This window comes from Protopterus annectens, chromosome 6.part0 (genome assembly GCF_019279795.1).
Source record: "Protopterus annectens isolate FY-2018-M chromosome 6.part0, PAN1.0, whole genome shotgun sequence".
Taxonomy (NCBI): Eukaryota; Metazoa; Chordata; order Ceratodontiformes; family Protopteridae; genus Protopterus; species Protopterus annectens.
In genome coordinates this window covers 1,086,670,003-1,086,693,290 of record NC_056737.1, presented here as the reverse complement: position 1 = coordinate 1,086,693,290, position 23,288 = coordinate 1,086,670,003, and the positions used below count along the sequence as shown (strand labels likewise).

Sequence of the window (23,288 nt, the reverse complement as noted above, 5' to 3'; positions counted from 1 at the left end):
GATCTGAAACTGCTTCAATATGTTCCACAACACTAAAATGTCCTTTTCTAGTTTTATGAGATATAAAACAATGTCATCTGCAAAACACAGTCAGTATTTCCTGACTACTATACCAGTTATCACCTTAAATTTCCAAGTCCCTTATTTTCTTTGCTAGTTGTTCTAGACATAATGCAAATAAAGAAGAAAGAGGACACCCCTGCCTGGTTCCTCTGCTCAAACAGAAATTATCAGAGAGGAACCCACTCACAGTAATGTTCGCCTCAGATCCCTGGTATATCCTCCTAATCAACCTTGTAATTTTATCAGGGAATGCAAATGCTTTCATCTCCCTGCTCATAAACTCCAAGCTTACTCTTTCAAATGCTCTCTCTGAATTAAGACCTAACAACAACAGTGGCTTTTTCTTACATTCTACTTCCCTCAGTGTTCCTTTTAATGTCAAATGTTTGCTTCCCCTCCACAAAACCACATTGATCCATATCTGCCAATTTTGTCATCACCTTTGCCAGTCTTTTAGCCATTAAAGACATAAAGACTTTATAATCATGGTTTAGGATTGAAATGGACCTGTATGAAGCTAGGCCTGATAGGTCTTTACTCTCTTTAGCTGTTACAGCCACCACAGCTGTCTTCCAGGATGTTGGTGCTTCTCATCTTAAAATACTGTGAAACAAAATCTTTAATAGTTTTTTCCTCCTAGCTTCCAAACTTCCACATGAATACCATCTATTCCTTGGGATTTTCCTGTGTATTGGTTATACATCTCCATTTTTATCTCCTCTCCTTTTATCCTGTTAGTAGTTGAGCCTCATCTACCTCCAACTTTAGCATAGTTAATTTTTCCATAAACATTTCTGTGTGTACCTTTTTTTGATTTCCATATTTCTCTGTTTATACAGACATCATAAAATTTCTGAAATATTTCTAGTGCCTCTACAGGATCTCTTATCTTCCTTGTTGTTCGCAGTCTGAGCTTGACAACAACCCTTTCTACTTTTTGTTACCCGAGTTGTCATGCTAAAAGTTTTTGTGCTCTGGAGGTATTAGCAAAAAATAGTTGCTTAACAGCAGTCTTTCTAAACTCATGCATATTGTCGAGGTAATGCCTTATTTTTCTGTTTAGCATTCTGCAGTTGCTCTTCCTCTTGTTCTGTAAGATTCACCCTGTTCTGCAATACTTTTAACATCCGTCAGTCCCTGTAAATAATTATTGTTACTTCTTAACCATGTCTCTTTCTGTTATTTCCATCCTAGTTTTAAATTCTACTTTAAGTTTATCCCACTTCCTAGCTATATTTTCAAAAGAAATGTTTATCTTCTCTGATTAGTCCTAAATAATTTCCATTATGCATTCCTTAAATTCCTCCCTTTTCAACAGATAGGTGGGATAAGACCAGTGTTTCATTTTTATTTTAGTTGTTATTGGCATGTGATCTGAAATAGTTATTGGATGTGTGTCAAAACATTTAAATACATGCACGTTCCTGTGAAATGTGTGTTCTGTCTAGCCTAGCCCAGTTTCTTGTATCTTGGCGAATAGTATGTAAATTCACTCCAAAGTCATACTACTGAATTCACAAATTCCATGCAAAATATTTTCATACATTTCTTCAAACATTTACCCTCCTACGGCTCCCAGGCACGTCTTCACTGGTGCAAATCAAATTCCAGTCCCTGCCTATAAACAATATTCTCTGCTGCTTTTGTGAAGCTCCATTATAGCAGTTTTAGGTGGACTGTAAATGCATGCTAGTGTAATCTTCCTCCCTTGCCAGTAACTTCTTAGTACTACGAATCTACCATTTTTATCCTCTTCTATTACTATTGGAGCTCCTCTTGTAACTAATATAAGTACTCCTCTTTTCCTTTGTCCCAGTGTTCTGTTGAATAACCATCCTGAAAACCTTTCTTTATCAAAATCACATGTTCATTTCTTTCCAAATGTGTCTCCTGTAGCATAGCTGTTTGCACTCTGCTTTTTAATATAGTCCAGTACACTTCCTTTAATATATATATCTGTGAGACCATTTGCATTTAAAGATAATATAGAGAGTCATGTTAAAAATTTATTATTCCCACCTTTTGTGAGTAACAGCTTTTTTTCTAAGTATCTAGTTCCAGCTTTTGTGTTACATGCATACACTAGTGTTTGGTAGGTTGATCTTTATACAGTGGTTTGTTGTCATAGTCTTTTTGAATCTGTCACATCTTAAAAAACTTTGTTTTATTGAAAACCACCAAACAATGCACCCCCAATACACCATAAAAGCTATTAACTTAATGCTAACACACAAAACTATGTATATCTTCAAATATTGAAGTTTTACCATCCTGATAGGAATAATTGTCCCAAACTGACAGCCACACTCATAGACTTGGGTTAACCTAAATGGGAGGTTATCCATGCTAAGGAGCATGCTACAGCCTGTGCTTATTTTATGCTCTGCCTGGTTTTGTCTTATCTTTACTGCTCTCCCAGACTGGGAAAACACTTGAATGTTTTCAGAAAACATATTACCTAGCCATTGTAAGAAAAACGTGTTCTGTTTTTATTGCTCTTTATCAGATTGTCTCTGTGGAGACATGAGAACCAGATACAGATTTGCTTCTACAAGCATTTATTTGTTTGCTAGAGGAAAGCTTTATTATATTCATTGTTCTTTTTTATTTATTTGCTTTCTCTTAAAATTTGTTACTAGATCAAGCCAAGGGCCTTAATCCAGTCATCCCCTATGCAAGAATGAGAAAAAGCGCATCAATTTTTCTTGTATTATGTTCTTTTGAAAAGACTTTTCTTCTTTTTTTTTACATTGTAATGCCTGCATTTCTTTAAGCTGAAATAGGAGAAAGAGAGGAGGAGGGAAAAAACAGGGGCACGTGTTTACTTTAGTATCCCCATTATATTTGAAAATAATTGAGAAAATGTTACTTTATGGCATGCAAATGACATCATGCATTATAAAAATACTACTGTTCAAAACAAAATTTGTTTTACTTACAATTAACTCTTTCCCTCCTCTTTCCCTCTCGTAAGTGTTCTTCCAAACATTAGTGCCATAAAGTAGGGCATATGCTTTAGAGTCCCCTACAAGTTTAACAAAGTAAAAAAAGTCCAATATTTCCAGGTTTTCTTGTTCTGTCATCTTTCACAAATATAATTAATGCTTTGTAAACCCACATTTATTTGTCAGTTTCCAAGTTGATTTTATTCGTGTTTATTTCCATCTCTCAAATGCAGTCTCTGCTTCATTTCCAATGTACTGTCTGTTATTCTAGTCAACTCTTGTGCTTTTTTCCTGCTTCTCTCAAGCATTTTCCATTAAAACATTGGAAAAGGTTTCACTGGCACTATCAGTCTGTGATCTTTATTACCAGAAGAACAAGCAGCAGAGTCTCCTGTTTCACAGCTCACATTTGATGGACAGACTTTTGTATTTCCTCTTTAGCATGTTCTGCATCAGAAATTATTTTGTCCTTCCAGTAAAGGATATTCCGAATATAGCTGGATGCAGCACTTTGAATCTCACTGCTGCTTCTCGACATTCCCTGATTATTGGAATAAATGTACTTCTCTTCTGCCTTGTGTACAGTGAGTAATCATTTCCCACAAACATTGTACTGTCTCCCACTTTTAGTACTTTGTCCTTCTGCCATAGCTTTGTCCGAATCAACTCTTTCTGCTGGTAGGATTGCATCTTTACTATTAAAGGGCTAGGTTGCTTTCTCATGGCCAGGGTTGGAGCATACACATAATGTGCCCTTTCAGTTAACAACTCCTGCTGTGGAATACCAGTCCAGTTACAGGTTTGTGCTTATATGTAATTAATGCAAATCTGTTCCTTCCAGCTTCTCTGGTACAGCAACAAATCTCAGGTTTTCCCTACATGCTTTGTCCTCTAACTCTATTTTTTGAAACATATCTTCTTGAACAGTCTGTTATTCTGCCAGCCTTTTCTTCATTTGACCTCTTGAATTTTTGCACTTTTATCACCTCATCTATCTGTTTAAAGCTTATTCCGTTTTTTTCCAGACTTATTTGAGTTAACATACTCAATCAGTGTTTCATTTATTTTAATCTGCTCTGAGTACATTTGACTTATGACTTCCAGTAAACTAGAGGAAAGTCTTGCACCAAAGCTGGAGCTTGCACTGCTTTTTGCTGAACAGCATCAGAATTCTTCCCAGTCAGTGTTTTTTTCTCATCTTTTGTTATTGATTTTCTTTCATGTTCCCTAAATTTCTTTTTTACTGGCATCCTACTAGCCAGTTACTGAACTCTACCTCAAAATATGAGTTTGCTTGTCTCTCTCTTCTGAGTTTCTGTTTTCTCACTGGGAGGGCTGAAGTTAAGCTGTTACTCAGTGTGCAAGCCATCTTGGAAGTCCCTGGCTTGTAAGGAATATTAATCGAAAGTCAACAACTGTTACTGGATTTTTTATGGAATTCTCTGTTTTCATTGTGGGAGAGCTCCAATTAACATGTTGTTTGGTAAACCACCATCTTGTAATCAAGTGTCAGTAACCTTTCTTGATGCTTTTACAGGCTGTAGCCAGATAAAATTTTCTCCTAGAGACTTTGGTGATACTTGAGCATGTTGTTAAAGTAATACTTAACCTTGGGTATTTGTCATTGTGCATTCATCTAATCATGCATGTAAGTCTTCACACTGGACTAGAACAGTTACTCCTCAAAGGTGTTCATAAAACAAGCTTTCTTCTCCCTATATATGGTGACTAACCATCATCCTTTGAAGAAGGAACTTCATTGATAGACCCTCACATTCTATTCAAAGTGGTGCTTATGATTTCTTATCCAGTGTCGTAATAGCTTATGGCAGACTGTACATATTTTGCTCTTGGAGCCCACTTCATCATTCTTTTGGACTTGATGAACAGTAATAATTTAAAGTCTCTCTTCTTATAAATTCCTACCTGCACACTTTGCCTCTCTGACTACTTTCAGTTGATGTAATTGTACTTCCTTGCTTTACTCATCTTTTGCATTCCCTATTTTTCTGTAGCTATATCCCAAGTGATTCATATTTAATTGCACCTTGACTTGTCTACTCTCACAAGCTTTCAAAATTATTTTCTACCAAAGGTGTATTGCATTGTAAATATTTAGCTCATATTCCAAGATATCTTTTCATTGTTTAAACTGTTGTATTAGCTTTTACCTTAAAAGAAGACAAGACAACTTTTCCTCTCTTTCAGTGGTATTTATTACACGTGTGGGAGCCTCATGGAAAGCACCAGGGAGACTCCCAGAAAAAAGTAATGCATTAGCTTATTTACTGTTAATACTGCTTATAGTACAAAAATATCAATTGGACCAATTAGGTCATTACATAAAACAATTAACCAATCAGTGGTTTACCCGTAGGCTTAAAGCAGTTCACATTACTACATCTCTAGGCAGACAAAGAAAATCGGATACACTTCCATATAAGGCACATTTCCTGCTTTTAAGCAAGCTCTTGCTGTTCAGTACTTTTCCACTATTCACAGAGTTCACAGTACAAAGTACATCTTAATGCATGCAGATTGTCACATACCCAATTTCCTTAAACATGCTTTTGGCCGTTCATATTCTACAAAACCATCATCTTTGCTTATACTTTTTGTAATTTTATGTGAATGCTATGTATAATTTTGTATGATCTCATTTTATGTGAAATAGTTTCTGAATTTTTTGTGCTTTAGAGATTTTTTTTTTCCTCAGGCCTCCACTGAAAATGGGCCAGTGGCCCAGTTGGAAATACCTGGTAAACAAAAGTAAAATAAATAAACAGACTGAAAGATATGATACAATTATACAAAACACTGACAGTTTACCAAGACATCATCATCCAATTCTGTCAACAAAGGAATCCAAATCCTTCTAGCTGTGTAGAGAGACTTCTCTTAATGTGGCATTGGACCACTCATTGGAATATCTTGCAACATTGCAGGCAGCCATCAATTTTAGCCACATTTTTGAGCTTACAACCAGTTCATCTTTTGGTATGTGAAGAAGCAAGGGAGGAACAAAGTCATGGTCACTGTTCAGTGAAGCTGTGCTCATCTCTCATTGAGTCTTAGTAACCTGGTAGCAGTTCAAATGAGTCGGGTAATGACCATTGTGACAAATGCTCTGAACTGAGTTTCCATTTCGCATTCATACACCATGCCTAATCAATGTCTTCTGCATGTGGGGCAGTCTGAAAAATAGTTTGTCACTTGTGAGAAAATAATTTGTCTGATGATGTCAGTCTTCATTCCATTCTTGACAGATGGGTTCAGTTCTGACATCAGAACCGACTCGACCGTTACTATAGTTCGTGCCAGCCAAAAACTCTTGAGCTTCACCTCTACCCAGAATCCCTTTCTCTCAATTACCTCAGATCTCATTTTCCACTTTCTGAGTTGGTCTGCTTCACCAAAAGTCTTTCAGAACTCTGCTTGGAGAGGATGGTGAATAAAATTTTGTGGGCTAGAGGGCTTTCAGGCCCACCTTTGGTATTGATTCCCTCCGGTCTTGGTACCGACACTTCCTTTACCCAATGGACTACTTCTCTAACTTCATTGGGTGTTGTAGATCAGTGTGTGTGTATGTACCTTTAAGAAGCTATACAAGGGCTTTCACAAGGGTATAAATACTGAGCACATGCAAGTCTGACTGCCATTTTGTAGTAAGCTGTTGAGATGTAAGCATGTATGTATGTATCTAAGGTCTGTTAGCCAGTTTGTTTGTATTTTATGATGCTGCTAGCCATCCTGATGTTTTTCTATGTATTAAAGCATCTAAACAAAATACCCTGCCTGGTTGTCATCTGTTAGAGAGGGACGAGTGACATGATGTCAGAAGCAGCATGTCTAAAGGACTTGAACCCAGGATCGAATCCAAATTCTTTAGCTTGAGATTGAGAGGCACTCAGTTGAAACTGGATGAATACGCAGGAGTGAATCATTACTACAACACGCATACTTCACAAAACAGGTCAGAAACGAATTTCAGATGTTAAAACTTGCTCAGCACTATTTCTTATTCACAAAATATGAAACAAGGCAGACAGAGAACGCTCTAAGCAATATTCGCATAAGCCGATATTTCCGATATTAATAAATATTCAAAATAAAGTCCGAATTGCATAAAACAAATAAAATAAGAGGAAACGACTGTATTTTCGCTCTGCAAATATTTTTCGCATTTATCAAAGAGTGCTCACATGTTTGTGCAGTACTACAGTAAAATTATTTCACAAAATGCAGCCATTACAGAGCAGATTTCGCAAAGTACAGTATTTTTAAGAGTTTATTGTCAATTTGAATGTTGTTATATGCTCACAGAGCAGTTTGTTCACACATAATTACAGGGGCCATATTTTTCAGTGTGTTTGTGCATACTTTCTGGGCATAGCAGATGGATTTTAAAAACCCAGTGCACTTGTGTTTGACTAATGTTGCTGAGAACTGGAGAGTGTTTGAGCAAGAGTACATTTTCATACAGGCTGCATTTTCTGATAAAGATATCTGTACAAAAGCATTCATTCTGCTTAATTTAGCCATCATATTGTTGTACCAGCTGAGTCAAGGGAGGACCTTGAGTGCTTAAAACGTGAATTTAGAGAAATGTGTAACCCCCAGACAAATGTTACAGTGGAAAGGCACTTATTTTACACAAGGGATCAAAAGCCTGGTGAAACATTTGCAGCATATATAACCAACTTGGGAAATAAGGCTAAAACATGCAGATTTGGTGATTTAAAGGATGCGTTGATAAAGGACAGACTTGTGTGTGGTGTAAAAGTTGATGCTGTGAGAAAGATTTTGCTTTGTGACAGTGATTTAACTTGAATAAGGCCACTGAGATCGATCAGATACACGAGCTCACAGAAAAGCACACAGATATGCTTATAAATGAGAACAGCTGTAGAAGGCACAGGGATAAAAACCTCATGTTGATAGTATGCAGCATGTAGTTAAAAGAAACCGGTCCAAGCACAAGGCAGCAACTGTAGCCCCTGCAGCACCCACTGGTAAACCCCATAACTTTCTAGCAAGTTCCAGAGTTTGCACAGTCCCAGTGACGCATATAAGTGAGTCGGCAAACTCAAAACATGGGCCCCCACCTAGTTTCATTGCCAACCATCGTAACTGTGGTGGAAGTCATGAATCTAGAAGTAAAAAATTTTTAGGTTTTGGTCAACAATGCCACAAATGCAATAAATGGAATCATTTTAAAAAGTTTTGTAAATCAAAAGGCCCACATTCTTTTATTAAAAGAGAACACGTTAAGAAATGAGTTGATCGATTTAGAAAGCTGCAAACCCCAGTCTTTATGTTGATGGTGTGCTGTGCTTAATGAAACAGTCAATGCAGTAGATTTAAGGGCAAGGAAAAAAAGTACTTTGTACTGTTTGGATAAATGGCAAACCCATAGAGCTCAAAGTTGACACAGGTTCCAAGTGCAATGTTATGTCAGCAGAAACATTTGCTAGTGTGTGTCATGGCGAAAGGCTTGATTTGGCAAGGTGTGCAAAGCTTGTTGCTTGCGGAAGTGAAGAAATTCAGACTGAAGGCTCAGTAGTGCTTTCATGTTACTCTGCTGGGAGATGTTGCGACTTATTTTATGTGGTCAAGAGGCATGTCTGGTCATTATTAGGCCTCAGAGACGGTTTGAAAATGTGACTGCTTTCATTTAACAAGGACGTCGATGTTACCTTAAAAGACCACCACTTTAATTTCACCCAGAAGATTTTCTCTACCTATGCTGATCTCTTCGAAGACAAACTAGAGAAGCTTCCAGTTTGTGTATTCCATGAAGTTAGATCCAAATTTGAGTCGAGTTTTCAGGGTAGCTTGAAAAGTTCCAATACCCATGCAGGACAGAGTCAAAGCCGAGTTAGATACAATGGTGCGACAAGGTGTGATTTGTCCAGTTGCAGAACCAACTGAATGGGTATCTTCCATGGTGGTAGCTCGTAAGAAAAGCTCAAATGACATCCTAATGTGTATTGATCCAGAACAAAACGCTAAAAAGACCTTATTATCTAATGCGCACAGTCGAAGAATGCAAAGAGTTCATTGTGGCCAATTCAGCTTGACAAGAAATCATCATTGCTCACTACTTTCTGTACCCCATTTGGCATTTACAGATGTTTGAGAATGTAATTTGGGATAAATTCTGCAAGTGAAGTCTTTCAACGTGCAATGGAGCAACTTTTTTCTGGGTATCTTTATGCTGTTATTGTACAAGACATACTAGTAGGAGGTAATTGTGAAGCTGAACATGACAGTAACCTCAGAAAAGTTCTGGAAAGGGCATGTAAAGTGAATCTTAAGCTCAGTCTACAAAAATGCAAATTCAGGCTGCAAGAGGTTGCTTAACGTTGGTCATTTACTAGTTCAGGCCTATGACCAGACCCTTCAAAGCAAACTGCCATTCGGTCGATGCCAGCTCCAGACAGTGTTCAAGCCCTGCAGTGTTTTCTTGGCATGATTAACTAGGCAAGTTCATTCCAGATTTGAGCCAAATATCAGCACCACTCCGAGAGTTGACACGTAAAGATGCATCTTGGTCTTGGTTAGAGCATCGCCAAAGTGCATTTGATGTCCTAAAACACAGAAATGCTAGTCCATCAGCTCTCGGATACTATGATGTTCGCAAGACAGTTACTCTTTCATGTGATACTTCGAAATTTGGTCTTGGGGCAGTCATTCTACAGGAGGGTTAACCTGTTAACCTATGCATCGAGAACTCTTACCAAAACTAAAATGCAGTATGCCCAGATTGAGAAAGAGCTTTTGCCAATTGTGTTTGCATGTTCAAAGTTCTATGATTATGTTTATGGTAGACCGATCCAGACAGAAACAGACCACCAACATCTAGTCACTATCTTTAGAAAGCATATGCATTCAGCTCCAGACAGATTACAGCTCATGATGCTAAGATTGCAAATGTATAATTTCACTCATCTGCAAGAAAGTCAAAGTTCTTTATCTTGCTGATACATTATCCAGATTGCCCCTGAGAGATCACACAGCCACAGATCCAGTTTTACAAAGGCTCTACCACTTTATCAATCAAGGATGGCTGTCAAAGCAGTCTAGTTTGTCTCAAGAAGTGCAGTCTTATTTTCCATACAGAGATGAGATTTTGTCTGAAAATGGTATCATTATGAAAGGTCCAAATGTTATTGTTCCAGAGTCCTTGCCACAAGAGTACATTACATCATGGTCACCCAGGAGCAGACTCTACGAAAAGAAGGGCGAGAAGATTAGTATTTTGGCCTTCTGTGTCACAAGACATTAAGGAGCACTTTCATCTTGTTCCGTGTGTAATAGTACAAAGCCATATCAGCAGAAAGAACCACTTCAGCTAAACCAGATTCCTAAACTACCTTGGTCGACAGTAGCCACCAACATTTTCCAGTGGAATGGTCAACATTATTTGGTTTTCACAGGTGTGTACTAGGCAAATGACCCTGGAACCTTTACAAGCCTAGCCCATAGGATTACCCTGGCATGTTAGTAGACTCTTACTCCAGTTGGATCGAGACTGACCTACTTCCTAACCTAGCATCCAGTACTGTCATTATTAAGATGAAGCGTAATTTCGCAGTCCATGGTAATCTGCACAAAGTTATTTCTGACAGTGGCACACAGTTTATAAGCCAACAGTTTAAAAGATTTGCTCAAGAATAGGACTTTACTCATGTCATGAGTAGCCCTGAGTATCTGCAATCAAATGGTTTGGCAGAACATGCAGTTCAAAATGCAAAATAGTTACTAAAGAAATCTAAATGAGACAGTAGTACTGTTTTCCTGAATCTCTTGAATCTGAGAAGCATTCCTTGTGATAAACATCTTGGTTCACCTGCTCAGAGATTTCTGTCGAGACAAGCCAGAACCACATTACCAATCACTAGGCAGTTGTTGGTTCCATGAGTTAAGAACAACAGATCAGTGAAAACTAATCTGTTGAAGCATTTAACCTAGGAATCCTACTACAATAAGACCTGCAAAGCACTCAGTCCATTATGAGAAGTGGTAAGGATGCAAACGTCCAAAGGTTATGATTGATTGGTGTCGTGAAGATTTGCCCAGAGCCAAGATCGTACATTGGGGAATCACAAGGAGCAGAGTTTAGGTGGAATCGGTAATATCTGAGATCAGTGTCTGAGCCTATGCCACAGCAGATAGCCTGTGAGAAAGACTATCTCAGAGTGAGTTATCCGGTGTTCCATTTCCTTAGAAAGTTCCAGAGAATATTCCCGTACCTGTGACAAATCCAGAAGTCCCTGATAGGAGTTGTTCACCAAAGACTATCCCTGTTGCTATATTCAGTCCAGATTGTTATGTTCCTAGATTTGGTCATATCGCCAGACTATGTAACAGATGCACGGCAAGTTAGACATGAACATTGTGTTTTGTTTGTAATGTCTATAGTAATGCATGTCTAACTCTAATATTGTGTTTACTAAGGGCGGATGTAGATCAATGTTGTGTGTGCCTTAAGAAGCTATGAAAGGGCTTGCACAAGTGTATAAACACTGAGCACATGCAAGTCTGACAATTAAGCTGGCGAGATGTAAGCATGTATGTAAGGTCTGTCTGTTAGCCATTTTCATTTGTATTTTATGAAGCTGTTGTCCATCCTTATGTTTCTATGTATTAAAGCATCTAAACAAAATACCCCGCTTGCTTGTCATCTATGTTAGGGAGGGACAAGTGATAGATATCTTAGAGTTCTCTGTTCTGGTTATCCTGGCACCTGGCACCATCTATGATGGCTCCGGAGTTGTTCACTTCTGCAGAGCTGGCTGTTACCCTGCGTTCTTCTGTTGGTTTTGAACTGAAGATGTCCTGGAGCTATAGGTACCCTATTAGTTTCAGGGAGCAGGTTTTGACTCCAGTTTTTTTGGAGCCATTCCTGCTTCTTGGGACTTCAGCTCGTGTTAGCTCTGCTGTAGCTGTGGTCTCGAGGGTCACTTCTTCAGAGCAGAGTGTGACCCCGGTTCTGAGGCAGACTTTCTTTGTTCCAGGCTTCTTTCCCTCTTCAGGGAGACAGGCATTTGAGGCTATGCAGAGGGCACTTTCTCTTGCAGAGACTCAGTTGATGCCTACCCCCTCAGAACAGGTTCCCTCCTCTAGTTCTGCTGTTCCTCCTGCCTCTCTACTGGGACAGCAGGTGCTGAAGCCTCAGATGTCACAGCCATAGGTACTGTCATCTTCTGATACCTCCCCAGATTATCCTCCTGAGGAGGTCCCTCAGGAAAAGAAGTGCAAGAGGAAGCACTTGGATTCTTCCCAGGAGTCAGATACTGAAGATACAGATTTCGATGAGGGGGAAAGGTCCCTATGGTCACCTCCTGACTATGTCTCCTTTGGAGACATGTTGGAAATTCTGAAACAGAGGGGAGGCTGGAAGTTGCAAAACCCTTCTTCTGAAGAGTCAGGCATTTGGCACTCTCCCATCTATTTCATGGATGACTCTGCCCACTGATTAACTCATTCAGTTGATTTCACAGCAGGCATGGAAGGTTCCTGACACTGTCGAGCCCATTCCCAAAAGTCTGGACAAAATGCTTTCCGCACCCACAGACAAACAGTTTTGCATGAAGGATCTTGCAGTTGATGCTATGGTGGTAGCAGCAGCCACTAAAAAGCAATTAGCTGAGGAGAGTTCCTCTGTCCATTTGCCCAGCAGAGAGTCCTGGGTTGTGGACAGATTTGGGAAGTGGGTCCACGCTTCATTGATCTTCACCATAAGGTCCTTGAATTTTTTGGCACATTTTAACAAACTCCAATGGGATCTGATCATTTTTTATTTTATTTATTTATTTTTTTTATTTTATTTTACATTTGTTGACCGGGATAGTCAGTCTGGATACTTGTCCATTTTCAGCGGAGGCCTGGGGAGAAAAGCTCCATACAAATCATACATAGGGAGTAACAAAGATATAAAATATTACACTGACTATGGAGAAAAGGTCCCTACAATCATATGAAGAGAGAAACAAAGACATAAAATATTAGTGACTAAAGTCCTTAATCAATCTCAAAATATCAGGTGATTGAGTAAAAACGCTATATGGTACAGCAAATGAGATGTTTGTCCTCTAAGCATAATTAAGCACATTTTTTAAATATAGGGCAAAAACACATGTATAGTTATACGGAGGTTTGTATACAGATAGTTTTGGAAAAAATGTCCTAAGGTGAGAGAGCTACTATCGGTATAATGGCTAGTCTGTGTTAGAATTAGGGCAAAGCCAATGTTGTTTAAAATATTGAGTAAGATTTTTTTTTGAATTGTAGCGGTGAGAGTTCAGAGGTGAGGTTAGCAGGAAGGGCGTTCCATAGTTTACCTACATGGTTCAAAAACAAACAGTCCCCTGATAAGTTATTAGATTTTAATGTTTGTGCTAGAAGTATATTAGACGATTGTAGTGCCCTGCGGTTACAGTAGGGAGTAATGAGGTTTCTGAGCCTTGGTGTTTTATCAGGATGATAAAGTATCTTATGAGCTACAGTCAGCTGGTTTACCTTGAGAAGGTTAGTTAATTCAAGCCACCCTAGTGAGTGTAAGTTAAGAGAGTGGTGGGTTCTGTAAGGTGTGGCGGTGGCAAATCTAGCTATATTATTGTAGCACACAGTTTGTTGAGGTTGGCTTTACTTAGGTTTGTAAAAAGAGGGGAAGCATAGAGGAGGGTGGAGAGAAGATGGGTACGGGCAATGACAATTTTTGTAGGTGGGGTTAGGAAGGATTTGACTCTGTAGAGAGAGCCTAGTTTTTTGCTCCTGTTAAAGGAGTTATCATACTTTGGCGGGAGCTGTAGCTGAGGGAGTCCAAGAAAGTGGCTTCCCAGTTAGCCACCCTAGAGTCTGTGTCCAGTTTGTCAATGAGGCTAATCGCACATACAGCTGAAGGGGCATCTACAGCAGCGGGTACAGGCATAGCTATTAGAAGACAAGCCTGGATGCTGCTTCATGATTTTGCAGAAACATTCAAGTCTTCTTTCGTCAATGTTCCCTTTGACAGAGCATCTTTGTTTGGCCCAAAAGTGAAAGAAACTTTGTCCAAGTGTGAGAAAGATGGTAAAACCCTTTCTGTTGTGGGCGTACGTTTTTCCACCCCCAAAGGTCTTTTTTTAGGAACCATAGGAGTGGTGGAAAAATGTGATTAAAAAAATCCCAAGGGCCTTTCCGAGACACACGTGGAAGGCATTTCCCCAGGGGCAGAGGGGGGAACCAAAATGGAAGACGCCACCCTCTCGGCTCAGGTGGTCCACAAAACCAAGGCTTCAGGGATTTCTTCCCAGGCAAGCCCTTTCAGCACTCCTGAAGGGAGGCTTGATTGTCTTCCTCTGAAGGCAGGCAGGGGATGCTCATCTTCCCACCTAAACGTCTGGCTAATCATAACAGATTCCTGTGTGCAATGGATCGTATCCAGAGAATATACCATTCCCTTTTCTCAACCTTCCTCTGTTTACAAGAAAATCCCTAATGCTCCACCCAATCAGAGGGATTCAGCAGTAAGAGAAATCCAAAAACTGCTGGACAAGAGAGTCATCCAACAAATCCCGTCAGACCAAGAAGGATCTGGAACCTATTCAAGATACTTTTTAGTGCCAAAAAAAGACTTAGAGACCAGTTTTCGATCTCAAATCAGTTCAGCAAAGTTCCGGATGGTCACGGTACAGTCTATCTTTCCCTTTCTGAAGAAAGATGACTGGATGTGCTCAGTAGAACTTCAGGATATGTGTTGCCATATAAAAAATGGATAAATGCTCCAGAAGGTTCCTCCTTTTCTGGCTGGGAGCTAGTCATTACTAGTTTGGAGTACTGCCCTTTGGACTCACCACAACACCCAGGGTGTTGAAATGCATGGCAGTGGTAACATCTCACTTGAGACTACAAGGATTCCATGCGTTTCCATACTTGGGTGACTGGCTCATAATCGCTTCCACCAAGCATTAGTTGATAACAGCCAGGAACTACACCCTCAACATCTGTGCCCATCTGGGGATCACAGTAAATCTAGAAAAGTCACATTTAACTCTGACACGAAATTTAGAATTCATAGGGGTTGTACTGAATAAATACTCAGACAGCGATAGCTTCTCTTCCTCCAGATCTCATCAGAGAATTGTGGCTCAGGTACAGAATTTAATCCGCAAAAAGAAGATTCTGGTGCATTTAATCTTACAAGCTCTAGGCTCTGAGAGCTTCTATAACTTTAGTGCCACTAGCCAGGTTACATATGAGAATTCTGCAATGGCTACTAGCCTCCCAGTGGTCTATAGTTCTACCCATTGTCAAAACAATCCTGATCACCAACCATTGCAAAATGGATCATCTTCGGTGGATGTACTCTGATCAAGTTCTCCATGGTCATCCTTTTGTTTTTTCCACAGCCCACGACCATAGTAACCATGGACGCCTCCCAGATAGGGTGGGGGAGCATTTTCTGGGAAAGATGGTCCAAGGCAGTTGGTCCCAATTAGAGGCCAACTTGCACATCAGTGTCCTGGAGATAAGAGCAGTGCTTCTTGCTTTGCAGACCTTTCAGATGGCTCTTCTTCAAGGAACTGTTGCAATTCAAACATACAGTTTGTTACTGGTTTGGTACATCAACAATTGGGGAGGAACCAAGTCTTATCCCCTTTGTCGAGAAGCCCTCAGAGTATGGCAGTGGGTGATTTCTTCCAACCACTTTCTTATAGCAACGCATATTCTGTGGAGTTCCAGTGTTATTGAGGTCAGGCTGAGCAGGTGTATCCTTCAGCCTCATGAGTGGTCTCTCAATCAAAAAGTGGTGAAGATGATTTTCCACCTTTGGAGTCAACCTTGCTGTGATCTGTTTGTGTCTTCCCTAAACAATAAGGGCAGCAATTGCTTCACCCTGATTTCCCCCTCCAGGAAAGTTACCCAGAGATGCCCCCCCCCCCCCGTTTCTTATATGCCTTTCACCTGATACCTCTAATTCCCAAGTTTTTACAGAAAGCATTCATGTTGAAGAGCACAGTAATCCTCATAGCTCCCTTTTGGCCTGGACAGGTTTGGTTCCCCTTTATTTGGCCTTCTCTAATTCGACAGTGCTTGATTCTGAACCCAGTGCCAGATCTCATGTCCCATCTGGTGGACGGTCCTTTTCACCAAACATTTTGCACCTCAAGCTGACTGCATGGTTCCTCCAGTTCAATTAATTGCCAGACGTCCCAATATTTCTTCTCCAGTACACTACATCCTTTTATCGGCTCACAAACCTTCCACTCGAAAACTGTACACCAGTAAGTAGAAGAGATGTATTATTTGGGCTTTTGAAAAGCAGATCCTTTTTTCAGCTTCCATAGAACATGTCCTAGGTTTTTTAGCTACTCTGTCTAATGCTGGAGCTTCTCCCTCCACCATCAAACTACAATTAGCTGCCATCTCCAATTTTTACAATGGCTTAGGTGAATGTTCTTTAGCCTCTCATAGACTTTGTAAATCATTCCTTAGAGGCACTATTGTGTTAAAGCTCCCGTTCAAAGATCTGACTCCTCCTTGGGATTTGAACCTAGTACTTCAAGCATTGATGCACTCTCCTTTGGGAACCCTCTGTGGAATGTGATCTAAAGTTTTGGTCTTGGAACACACATTTTCTGGTAGCCATTACCTCCGCCAGAAGATTTTCAGAGTTCCAGGCCTTATCATCTGAGCCTCCTTACCTAGTTTTCCTTAAAGATTGAGTATCTTTACAAACGAACCCATCCTTTTTACCCAAGCTCGTGTCAGAGACTAATATTAACCAGACAATTAATTTACCAGTTTTCTTCCCTAATCATTCTGAAAAGGGAGAGTATATCCTACATTTATTAGAAATACATAGACAACTACATTTTTAGCTTCACAGACCAAAGAACGTAAGGCATTCTAGTCAACTGTTTCCTTTTCTACTGCAAAGTTGGGCAAGGCAGTCAGCAAGTTTACTCTTGGCCGAAACATTGCATTCTATTTGTGATAAAAACAAATTAACCTTGCCTAAACTTGTCAAAGCTCATTCGACAAGGTCTGTAGCCACTTCAGCTGTCTTTCAGTCTAGAGCTTCAATGGACGACATTTGTACAGCAGCTACTTGGGCTACTTCCCCATAGCTTTATTTACCTTTATTACTCATTACAAACTGGATCTACTCTCTAGGGGACGATCGTTCTTTGGCTTGATGGTACTCAGGAATATCCTTCCATGACTCCACCCAAGATTCTAGGTAGCTGGTGAGGTCCCATCTGTCAAGGATGGAATGAAGATTGAGAGCATAAAACAAAAAGTTATGTACTTCCCAAAACGTTTCATCTGTGTTGTCTATCTTTATTCATCCTTAACTCCCCCCCTCCATCCCCCATCCTTAAAGATTGTTTGATGGAACGGATCAAATTCACTTGCATTATTATATTGTCCAACCACAGCAGATGAGACTTCCATGTGGCTTACCTTAACACATATCTTAGTATATAAATATGTATATAATGTTTCGATATATTTTCTGCAAACTCGATCTGAGGTAATTGAAAGAGAGGGATTATGGGTAGAGGAGAAGCGCAAGAGTTTTTGGCTGGCACGAGTTGTAGTAATGGCCAAGTCTGTTCCATTTTCGAAACAGAACCCATCTGTCAAGGATGAATGAAGATAGACAACACTGATGGAATTTTATGGTGAGTACATAACTTCTTTTTTCCCTCTTCTGCTTATGTCAACAGGCAGTGGAAAAGGAGCTGTGAATGCATTCTTTCATGCATGTCATATAAGGTTCATGTATTTAGTCCTGTTGAATTCATTCCACACTGTAGAATTCAGAGAAAAAAGACCAAAATTAATTTGAGTCAACCCTTTGCAGTAAAGGACGTGATTTTGGGATGTACTCATATGTCTTCTGGTCCACCATGGTTTGGATGGCAACCAACTCATTGTACCTCAGGGTCTTTTGATGCAGATTGCCTTATTCTCATGGATTTACCAGTGTGAGTGACAGAGGTGATTGAGGCAGCTAGGAAAGTCCTGCAGTTTTCATGTTTACAGCCTCAAATAGAAGCAGATCTGATTTTGGGGAGAGTGGTATTTTGTGACTCCTTTGTGGTTCTTGATATCCTGCAACTCCCTAGAAGATCGGCATGCAGGTGAACTTGACCTATCTTAGAAACTTTTATGACTTCAGTCTTACTTAGTGCCAGGATCAAGGTGCATATGTCAGCTATGTTTGCCCATCATGTCCATGTGGAGAGAGGAGGGGTCAATTGTAGGCGTCATACTGGAAGTGCAGGATAGACCCAATTCTTTAGTTCTGACACTTTGAAAGCTAACCTGCAATTTTGAAAAAAAAAAAAAAACAAACTCCAGTCATGATTTCTAAGGCATTTTTATAGAGGATCACCTCTCTAATGGGAGGAGACTTTGCCTCCCACACCCCTGCTGCTCACATATATATGTGTATGTATGTGTACATGTGTGTGATGTACCCTAAGATCACTTTAAATTGGAGAAGGGGAGTACTCAAGGACATTTTATTTTCAGAATCACTGTATACATACCCCTCTTTTTGCACTTAAACTGCGGCTGTTCCAAGGATCACGGTTAATATACGTGATTGGGCACTGTACGTTATGGCCCAACATGTCTGATCAGATATTTCCTCAAGAGAATGCTGCATCTTCATCCTATCATTAATAAACCCTTCTCTGTGCAAGATCTTTTTGAACCTTCTAATTCACTTGCATTGAATTTTGTGTCATGGAATACCCTTTCCTAAGTGGCCGTCACCTCTGTATGATGTATGTGTGAGCTTCAGGCCCTTATTTTCAGGGTGCCTTATAAGAAAGCCTGGATTTTTTACAAGATAAACTCACTTTTCCTACTCCCATTTGTTTTTGTATGTGTCTAATAAAAAAAAAAAAAAAAGGCAGAGGAAGTCTTCCCCCTCCATGTGTGAACTGTCAACAGAGATTTTACTTGAGACATGTACAAGATGGAAAACAGACCAGTTTTAGCTCCTCTTTTCATCAGGGAGGGAGAGAAGGGCTTACAGTTGCCAAGCATGCACTTTCCAGGTGGATTGTCAGCAACATCACTTTCTGGCATTAGACTGCACACCACCTGTTGGCAAGTGCTTGCATTCAAAGCCTGCTTCACGAAAAGAATAGCTGCCCTTCAGTTTGTGCTTTAAGAATGGCTCTATTGCAGATATTTGCTCTGTGGCCACCTAATTCTGAATGCACACCTTCAAGTAGTCAGCCGTGGCTCAGGACATGTGACTACTTTTTGCTAAGTTGGTTCTGCAGGATTCACCTGTCTGAACTCTGTGTTCTTTGCAGCACCCATAGTGTGCCAAGTAATTGCTCTTCCTGCAATTCGTATGGAGTTACATGTATTGGTAACATATTTTAGGATGACTATAGATTCTTTTTTTATTAAGAACCGTTGCTCCTACTACTATTGGAACTGTCTGGTCATCTTTCATCCACATTGCTTTTGTTTCTGCCTGCAAATCCTGATGTTTTATGACATTGTTTCTCTGTACTCAAGACACTGTAGTCACTAGGTGTAGCGATTTCAATGATCAGTGTTAATTTTGTCTTTTCATATCTGGTTTGCAGCATCTATCTTGAACTGTTGGTAATGGGTGAGCCCGTGTGATGTAGACTTCATCATTTTCTATGGTGTTTTGTGGCTAATGTTTCCAGTGTTTTTCAGCTACTTTCATATTGTAATGTTTGCACAATCCCCAGTGCAACAGTCTTGCCACATTATGCCTTTCAGTATACAGTCCTCCTGCCATTAGTATATCACAACTAGCAGTAAAGTGTGCAACTGTTTCCAATTGTTTTACAAAATCTACATTTGTTTGTTTCTTCCATATGTTCAATGGACTTTGTAAACCAGTGTGTACATAACCCACTATCTTGTGCTGCCAGTGTTAACCTTTCATATTTTGGTTTGAATTCACCTCTCCTTAACCATTCCTGCGTTTGATGTTCCTAGATGTCAACACTGTTTTCAGGATTAATTTATGTCTTCTGAAATATTCCTTACTAAGTTTCATTCGTATTTGTTCATGTTTTATTGTTGATCCTTTAATTCCCAAATATTTATACACTTTCTCTTGCTCAAGTTCTTTTATATCACATTTTTGTCCTAAACTGATGTTTCCTGGTGCTGCAACTTTCCTGCTTTAAAGGTTGCTTTTGCACATTTATCAAGACCAGATGGCATTCTTTCCGTTCCTCTTCTGATGAGCTGTACAGTTTTAAATCATCGACAAAGAGAAGATGAGAAGTCTTTACAATTTGTTGCTTTCTGGGAGCCAAATTATAGCCATGGCCTAAGCTGTTAAGCAGACAGCTTAATGTAAGGGCAAAGGAAAAGAGTCACCCTGGAATATCCCCTTTTGGATTTTTATCCCTGGAATAATAATTTGTCTCTTATGGCTTAACTGCAAAGTGGTTTGCCAGTGTTTCATGGTCTCTGTGATATAGTCTATCAGTGTAGGGTGTACTATATACATTTTTAAGCATTCTTTTATCTATGAATGTGGAATACTGTCAGATGATTTTTTGTAGTCAATCCATGCCATATTTAGATTCTTCCCCTTTTTACAGTTCTCCACTAGGACTTTAACAACAAATGATCCTTTGTTCCATATGACTTTCTTTTATTGCCCTTTTGTTCTATAGCCATAATCGAGTTTTCTTCTAAATGACTATAAACTCTGTTTGCATCAATTCCACTGTATAGTTTACACATCATAGGAAGGCAAGTTATTGGTCTATAATTTTTAGGGTAGCTTGCAGGTTCACTCTTAAGTAGGAACATTGTTTTTCCTTTTGTTAACCAGGTTGGTGTCTGTTCGGGGTGTGCATATAAATAGTTCTTAATCCTGGCTAAATCTTCATGCAAAAATGTTAATACTTTTAAGCAGAAGTTTTAGGTACTGCATCTGGGCCTGGGGTTTTCCAGTTAGAGGGTTTTCTTAACTTTATTTTAATCTCTCTGGCTGTTACTTTATCCCATTTCATATCCTGTACCTTTGAACTTTTTATTCTTCTCTTTTACTTATTCTATCCATATAGCATCTTTATGTTCCACATGATCTTCATAAATATCTAAAATGTATCTATTTCTTTTTTTTTTTTGTGGTCTTTCACTTCCTTTTACCTTGTTTCCCAGTTCTCTGTAAAACTTTTTTTAGGTCATCATTAAATTGCGTATTTTGTAATTTTCCTTTATATTTATGTGTGTATCTTCTAAGTTTTTCTGCTTGTGCTGGTATTTTTAGTTTATTTTTTGAGATAGTGCATGATAAATCCTGATCCATTATAATACTGTGCATTGCTTTATCACATCTGTCTTTGAGTATTTTTGTTGATCTGTTCCCCCTTCTACACTCTTCTAACAGTGACACTTCTTGTCTTATTTGCTTTATAGTTTTCTCTGTTCGATGCTTCCATGATGGGATTCGATTTCTCTCATTCCTTTCTCTCCCTGTCCTTGTAGTAGAATTTTATCTGTTATTAATTTAACTGCACAGTAATACATCCTGTTTACTTGTGTTATATCGCATGGATGTCTCTGGGCAGTCCTAATTACTGTGTTCATTTGTTTTATCAAACTTATAACTTTTTTGGGTTTTATTGACCTTCTACAGTTAATTTCTTTCATTGATCTTAATATGTCTGTCTCAAGTCAAACAACTTTTCTCTTACACTCGACCAAGAAGGCACTGCTACTGCACATGGATTCACAAACCATTCGTTTATTATTAAAATCTCCAGATATTTTCCAAAACAGTTGATTGAGCGCTTTCTTCCCTCTAAAGCAGGGATTTCATCAGAATCCATCTTTTCCCGCCAAAATTTCCCCTTAAATACTTAATTACATCATTGAAAAAAATGACATCATCCTATTAATTATATTATAAAAACAATTACTAAAATTTTTTTAAAAACTTTAAAATACAAAATAATCAATATACATGTCCTAAAGAAACACATACATTTATATATTTATGTGTTTCTTTAGGACATGTATTTTATATTGATTATTTTGTATTTTAAAGTTTTTAAAAAAATTTTAGTAATTGTTTTTATAATATAATAGGATGATGTAATTTTTTCAATGATGTAATTAAGTATTTAAGGGGAAATTTTGGAGGAAAAAGATTGATTCTGATGAAATCCCTGCTTTAGAGGGAAGAAAGCGCTCATTCAACTGTTTTGGAAAATATCTGGATATTTTAATAATAAACTAATGGTTTGTGAATCCATGTGCAGTAGCAGTGCCTTCTTGGTCGAGTGATTTGTGGACTTTTAGCACTGGCTGGCTTTTTTTGCTTAACTTTTCTCTTACCTCATTTTCTTCTAAACTGAGGGCACATTTTTGTTCTCCATTTTCTATGGGCATTCTATATAAAGTTCTATAGCATCTTCTTCTGGCATATTCTCTTCAACTTCATCCTGTGTCATCTGTTTCTCAGTCATATGGAAACTCATTGGCCTATCACTCCTCAACATTGACTGTCAGAGTTGTCACAGTTTCCTGTTCCTTCCCTTGCTGTCCAGCTTCGTGAACATTATACTGATTTCCTGTGAAAGACTCAAAAATATCTTCATATGGCAACTGACCAGTTGCTTCCTGTTCCACTGGTTTCTCCTTAATTTGAAGATCTATTGCTCTATCCTGCTGTGGTGTTTTCTGAGTTGGATTTTCTGCACTGAATCCTTCACTTTGCAGGTGCTCCATAACCTCAGTTTCTATTTCTTTAACTTCTCCATTACTAATCTCAATTTCTACTTTTCCTCTGTCTTATTTTTTTGTGTTGTAAAGTTTTCCATGTCCGGATTCCTTTGTTTGTATTTTTCATCAAATATGTTTGGTGCTGCTCTTTTTTATTGATTAGTTTTGCTTTCTCCTTTATATAAATGTTATACCATATTAAATCTTTTTCTTTCTCATGTCCATATTTCTTCTTCACATGTCTCCTGATCTTCCTATTTCTCCTTATTTTGGGGACTTGTTCCATCATGCTGTGATGTAACCTGTGTTAGACCTTCTACACCAAATCCTTCACTTCATAGGCACAACTTCAATTTCTATTTTTTTAACTTCTACTTTACTAATCTTCTTTTCTACATTCCCATTCTTTGTGATATTTTTTTTTATTGTGAATTTTCCATATCTGGATGCCTTTGTCTGTATTTCTCTTTGATTATCTTTGAGGCTGCCTTTTTGTATTGATTAATTTGGCTTTTGACGTTGCATAAATATTGC

The 23,288-nt window shown here is 38.9% G+C and overlaps 1 protein-coding gene across 1 annotated transcript in view; it reads left to right on the top strand.

The window, feature by feature from the left end:
• The window catches only part of TTC7B (tetratricopeptide repeat domain 7B), a gene marked incomplete in the record, with an annotated part of 1,939,345 nt that overhangs the window by 1,086,735 nt on the left and 829,322 nt on the right, over positions 1 to 23,288 (top strand).